We start from the raw sequence: 6,000 nt of genomic DNA, 5'->3' as shown, positions 1-6,000 counted from the left end.
TGGAGGGAGCCTCTAAAAACCCCAGTTTGGACCAATTCATGTGAAGGGAGCCTCTAAAAAACCCAGTTTGGACCAATTCATGGTGGAGGGAGCCTCTAACCAGCCCAGTTTGGACCAATTCATGGTGGAGGGAGCCTCTAACCAGCCCAGTTTGGGCAAATTCATGGTGGAGGGAGCCTCTAAAAACCCCAATTTGGACCAATTCATGGTGGAGGGAGCCTCTAAACAACCCAGTTTGGACCAATTCATGGTGGAGGGAGCCTCTAAAAACCCCAATTTGGACCAATTCATGGTGGAGGGAGCCTCTAACCAGCCAGTTTGGACCAATTCATGGTGGAGGGAGCCTCTAACCAGCCCAGTTTGGGCAAATTCATGGTGGAGGGAGCCTCTAAAAACCCCAATTTGGACCAATTCATGGTGGAGGGAGCCTCTAAACAGCCCAGTTTGGGCAAATTCATGCTGGAGGGAGCCTCTAAAAACCCCAGTTTGGACCAATTCATGGTGGAGGGAGCCTCTGAAAACCCCAGTTTGGACCAATTCATGGTGGAGGGAGCCTCTAAAAAACCCAGTTTGGACCAATTCATGGTGGAGGGAGCCTCTAAACAGCCCAGTTTGGGCAAATTCATGGTGGAGGGAGCCTCTAAAAACCCAGTTTGGACCAATTCATGGTGGAGGGAGCCTCTAAAAACCCCAGTTTGGACCAATTCATGGTGGAGGGAGCCTCTAAAAACCCAGTTTGGACCAATTCATGGTGGAGGGAGCCTCTAAAAACCCAGTTTGGACCAATTCATGGTGGAAGGAGCCTCTAAAATCCCCAGTTTGGACCAATTCATGGTGGAGGGAGCCTCTAAAAAACCCAGTTTGGACTAATTCATGGTGGAGGGAGCCTCTAACCAGCCCAGTTTGGACCAATTCATGGTGGAGGGAGCCTCTAAACAGCCCAGTTTGGGCAAATTCATGGTGGAGGGAGCCTCTAACCAGCCCAGTTTGGACCAATTCATGGTGGAGGGAGCCTCTAAAAACCCCAATTTGGACCAATTCATGGTGGAGGGAGCCTCTAAACAGCCCACTTTGGGCAAATTCATGGTGGAGGGAGCCTCTAAAAACCCCAGTTTGGACCAATTCATGGTGGAGGGAGCCTCTAAAAACCCCAGTTTGGACCAATTCATGGTGGAGGGAGCCTCTAAAAAACCCAGTTTGGACCAATTCATGGTGGAGGGAGCCTCTAAACAGCCCAGTTTGGGCAAATTCATGGTGGAGGGAGCCTCTAAAAACCCCAGTTTGGACCAATTCATGGTGGAGGGAGCCTCTAAAAACCCCAGTTTGGACCAATTCATGGTGGAGGGAGCCTCTAAAAACCCCAGTTTGGACCAATTCATGGTGGAGGGAGCCTCTAAAAAACCCAGTTTGGACCAATTCATGGTGGAGGGAGCCTCTAAACAGCCCAGTTTGGCAAATTCATGGTGGAGGGAGCCTCTAAAAACCCAGTTTGGACCAATTCATGGTGGAGGGAGCCTCTAAAAACCCCAGTTTGGACCAATTCATGGTGGAGGGAGCCTCTAAAAACCCCAGTTTGGACCAATTCATGGTGGAGGGAGCCTCTAAAAAACCCAGTTTGGACCAATTCATGGTGGAAGGAGCCTCTAAAAACCCCAGTTTGGACCAATTCATGGTGGAGGGAGCCTCTAAAAAACCCAGTTTGGACTAATTCATGGTGGAGGAAGCCTCTAACCAGCCCAGTTTGGACCAATTCATGGTGGAGGGAGCCTCTAAACAGCCCAGTTTGGGCAAATTCATGGTGGAGGGAGCCTCTAACCAGCCCAGTTTGGACCAATTCATGGTGGAGGGAGCCTCTAAAAACCCCAATTTGGACCAATTCATGGTGGAGGGAGCCTCTAAACAGCCCAGTTTGGGCAAATTCATGGTGGAGGGAGCCTCTAAAAACCCCAGTTTGGACCAATTCATGGTGGAGGGAGCCTCTAAAAACCCCAGTTTTGGACCAATTCATGGTGGAGGGAGCCTCTAAAAAACCCAGTTTGGACCAATTCATGGTGGAGGGAGCCTCTAAACAGCCCAGTTTGGGCAAATTCATGGTGGAGGGAGCCTCTAAAAACCCCAGTTTGGACCAATTCATGGTGGAGGGAGCCTCTAAAAACCCCAGTTTGGACCAATTCATGGTGGAGGGAGCCTCTAAAAACCCCAGTTTGGACCAATTCATGGTGGAGGGAGCCTCTAAAAAACCCAGTTTGGACCAATTCATGGTGGAGGGAGCCTCTAAACAGCCCAGTTTGGACCAATTCATGGTGGAGGGAGCCTCTAAACAGCCCAGTTTGGGCAAATTCATGGTGGAGGGAGCCTCTAACCAGCCCAGTTTGGACCAATTCATGGTGGAGGGAGCCTCTAAACAGCCCAGTTTGGGCAAATTCATGGTGGAGGGAGCCTCTAACCAGCCCAGTTTGGACCAATTCATGGTGGAGGGAGCCTCTAAAAACCCCAGTTTGGACCAATTCATGGTGGAGGGAGCCTCTAAAAACCCCAGTTTGGACCAATTCATGGTGGAGGGAGCCTCTAAAAACCCCAGTTTGGACCAATTCATGCTGGAGGGAGCCTCTAAACAGCCCAGTTTGGGCAAATTCATGGTGGAGGGAGCCTCTAAAAACCCCAGTTTGGACCAATTCATGGTGGAGGGAGCCTCTAAAAACCCCAATTTGGACCAATTCATGGTGGAGGGAGCCTCTAAACAGCCCAGTTTGGGCAAATTCATGGTGGAGGGAGCCTCTAAAAACCCCAGTTTGGACCAATTCATGGTGGAGGGAGCCTCTAAAAACCCCAGTTTGGACCAATTCATGGTGAAGGGAGCCTCTAAAAAACCCAGTTTGGACCAATTCATGGTGGAGGGAGCCTCTAACCAGCCCAGTTTGGACCAATTCATGGTGGAGGGAGCCTCTAACCAGCCCAGTTTGGGCAAATTCATGGTGGAGGGAGCCTCTAAAAACCCCAATTTGGACCAATTCATGGTGGAGGGAGCCTCTAAACAACCCAGTTTGGACCAATTCATGGTGGAGGGAGCCTCTAAAAACCCCAATTTGGACCAATTCATGGTGGAGGGAGCCTCTAACCAGCCCAGTTTGGACCAATTCATGGTGGAGGGAGCCTCTAACCAGCCCAGTTTGGGCAAATTCATGGTGGAGGGAGCCTCTAAAAACCCCAATTTGGACCAATTCATGGTGGAGGGAGCCTCTAAACAGCCCAGTTTGGGCAAATTCATGCTGGAGGGAGCCTCTAAAAACCCCAGTTTGGACCAATTCATGGTGGAGGGAGCCTCTGAAAACCCCAGTTTGGACCAATTCATGGTGGAGGGAGCCTCTAAAAAACCCAGTTTGGACCAATTCATGGTGGAGGGAGCCTCTAAACAGCCCAGTTTGGGCAAATTCATGGTGGAGGGAGCCTCTAAAAACCCCAGTTTGGACCAATTCATGGTGGAGGGAGCCTCTAAAAACCCCAGTTTGGACCAATTCATGGTGGAGGGAGCCTCTAAAAACCCCAGTTTGGACCAATTCATGGTGGAGGGAGCCTCTAAAAAACCCAGTTTGGACCAATTCATGGTGGAAGGAGCCTCTAAAATCCCCAGTTTGGACCAATTCATGGTGGAGGGAGCCTCTAAAAAACCCAGTTTGGACTAATTCATGGTGGAGGGAGCCTCTAACCAGCCCAGTTTGGACCAATTCATGGTGGAGGGAGCCTCTAAACAGCCCAGTTTGGGCAAATTCATGGTGGAGGGAGCCTCTAACCAGCCCAGTTTGGACCAATTCATGGTGGAGGGAGCCTCTAAAAACCCCAATTTGGACCAATTCATGGTGGAGGGAGCCTCTAAACAGCCCACTTTGGGCAAATTCATGGTGGAGGGAGCCTCTAAAAACCCCAGTTTGGACCAATTCATGGTGGAGGGAGCCTCTAAAAACCCCAGTTTGGACCAATTCATGGTGGAGGGAGCCTCTAAAAAACCCAGTTTGGACCAATTCATGGTGGAGGGAGCCTCTAAACAGCCCAGTTTGGGCAAATTCATGGTGGAGGGAGCCTCTAAAAACCCCAGTTTGGACCAATTCATGGTGGAGGGAGCCTCTAAAAACCCCAGTTTGGACCAATTCATGGTGGAGGGAGCCTCTAAAAACCCCAGTTTGGACCAATTCATGGTGGAGGGAGCCTCTAAAAAACCCAGTTTGGACCAATTCATGGTGGAGGGAGCCTCTAAACAGCCCAGTTTGGGCAAATTCATGGTGGAGGGAGCCTCTAAAAAACCCAGTTTGGACCAATTCATGGTGGAGGGAGCCTCTAACCAGCCCAGTTTGGACCAATTCATGGTGGAGGGAGCCTCTAAAAACCCCAGTTTGGACCAATTCATGGTGGAGGGAGCCTCTAAAAAACCCCAATTTGGACCAATTCATGGTGGAGGGAGCCTCTAAACAACCCAGTTTGGACCAATTCATGGTGGAGGGAGCCTCTAAAAACCCCAGTTTGGACTAATTCATGGTGGAGGAAGCCTCTAACCAGCCCAGTTTGGACCAATTCATGGTGGAGGGAGCCTCTAAACAGCCCAGTTTGGGCAAATTCATGGTGGAGGGAGCCTCTAAAAACCCCAATTTGGACCAATTCATGGTGGAGGGAGCCTCTAAACAGCCCAGTTTGGGCAAATTCATGCTGGAGGGAGCCTCTAAAAACCCCAGTTTGGACCAATTCATGGTGGAGGGAGCCTCTGAAAACCCCAGTTTGGACCAATTCATGGTGGAGGGAGCCTCTAAAAAACCCAGTTTGGACCAATTCATGGTGGAGGGAGCCTCTAAACAGCCCAGTTTGGGCAAATTCATGGTGGAGGGAGCCTCTAAAAACCCCAGTTTGGACCAATTCATGGTGGAGGGAGCCTCTAAAAACCCCAGTTTGGACCAATTCATGGTGGAGGGAGCCTCTAAAAACCCCAGTTTGGACCAATTCATGGTGGAGGGAGCCTCTAAAAACCCCAGTTTGGACCAATTCATGGTGGAGGGAGCCTCTAAAAAACCCAGTTTGGACCAATTCATGGTGGAGGGAGCCTCTAAACAGCCCAGTTTGGACCAATTCATGGTGGAGGGAGCCTCTAAACAGCCCAGTTTGGGCAAATTCATGGTGGAGGGAGCCTCTAACCAGCCCAGTTTGGACCAATTCATGGTGGAGGGAGCCTCTAAACAGCCCAGTTTGGGCAAATTCATGGTGGAGGGAGCCTCTAACCAGCCCAGTTTGGACCAATTCATGGTGGAGGGAGCCTCTAAAAACCCCAGTTTGGACCAATTCATGGTGGAGGGAGCCTCTAAAAACCCCAGTTTGGACCAATTCATGGTGGAGGGAGCCTCTAAAAACCCCAGTTTGGACCAATTCATGCTGGAGGGAGCCTCTAAAAAACCCAGTTTGGACCAATTCATGGTGGAGGGAGCCTCTAAACAGCCCAGTTTGGGCAAATTCATGGTGGAGGGAGCCTCTAAAAACCCCAGTTTGGACCAATTCATGGTGGAGGGAGCCTCTAAAAACCCCAGTTTGGACCAATTCATGGTGGAGGGAGCCTCTAAAAACCCCAGTTTGGACCAATTCATGGTGGAGGGAGCCTCTAAAAAACCCAGTTTGGACCAATTCATGGTGGAGGGAGCCTCTAAACAGCCCAGTTTGGGCAAATTCATGGTGGAGGGAGCCTCTAAAAACCCCAGTTTGGACCAATTCATGGTGGAGGGAGCCTCTAAAAACCCCAGTTTGGACCAATTCATGGTGGAGGGAGCCTCTAAAAACCCCAGTTTGGACCAATTCATGGTGGAGGGAGCCTCTAAAAAACCCAGTTTGGACCAATTCATGGTGGAAGGAGCCTCTAAAAACCCCAGTTTGGACCAATTCATGGTGGAGGGAGCCTCTAAAAAACCCAGTTTGGACTAATTCATGGTGGAGGAAGCCTCTAACCAGCCCAGTTTGGACCAATTCATG

The sequence above is a fragment of the Leptodactylus fuscus genome, chromosome 6, assembly GCF_031893055.1.
Source record: "Leptodactylus fuscus isolate aLepFus1 chromosome 6, aLepFus1.hap2, whole genome shotgun sequence".
NCBI lineage: Eukaryota > Metazoa > Chordata > Amphibia > Anura > Leptodactylidae > Leptodactylus > Leptodactylus fuscus.
Note: the sequence above shows the minus strand (reverse complement) of the source record.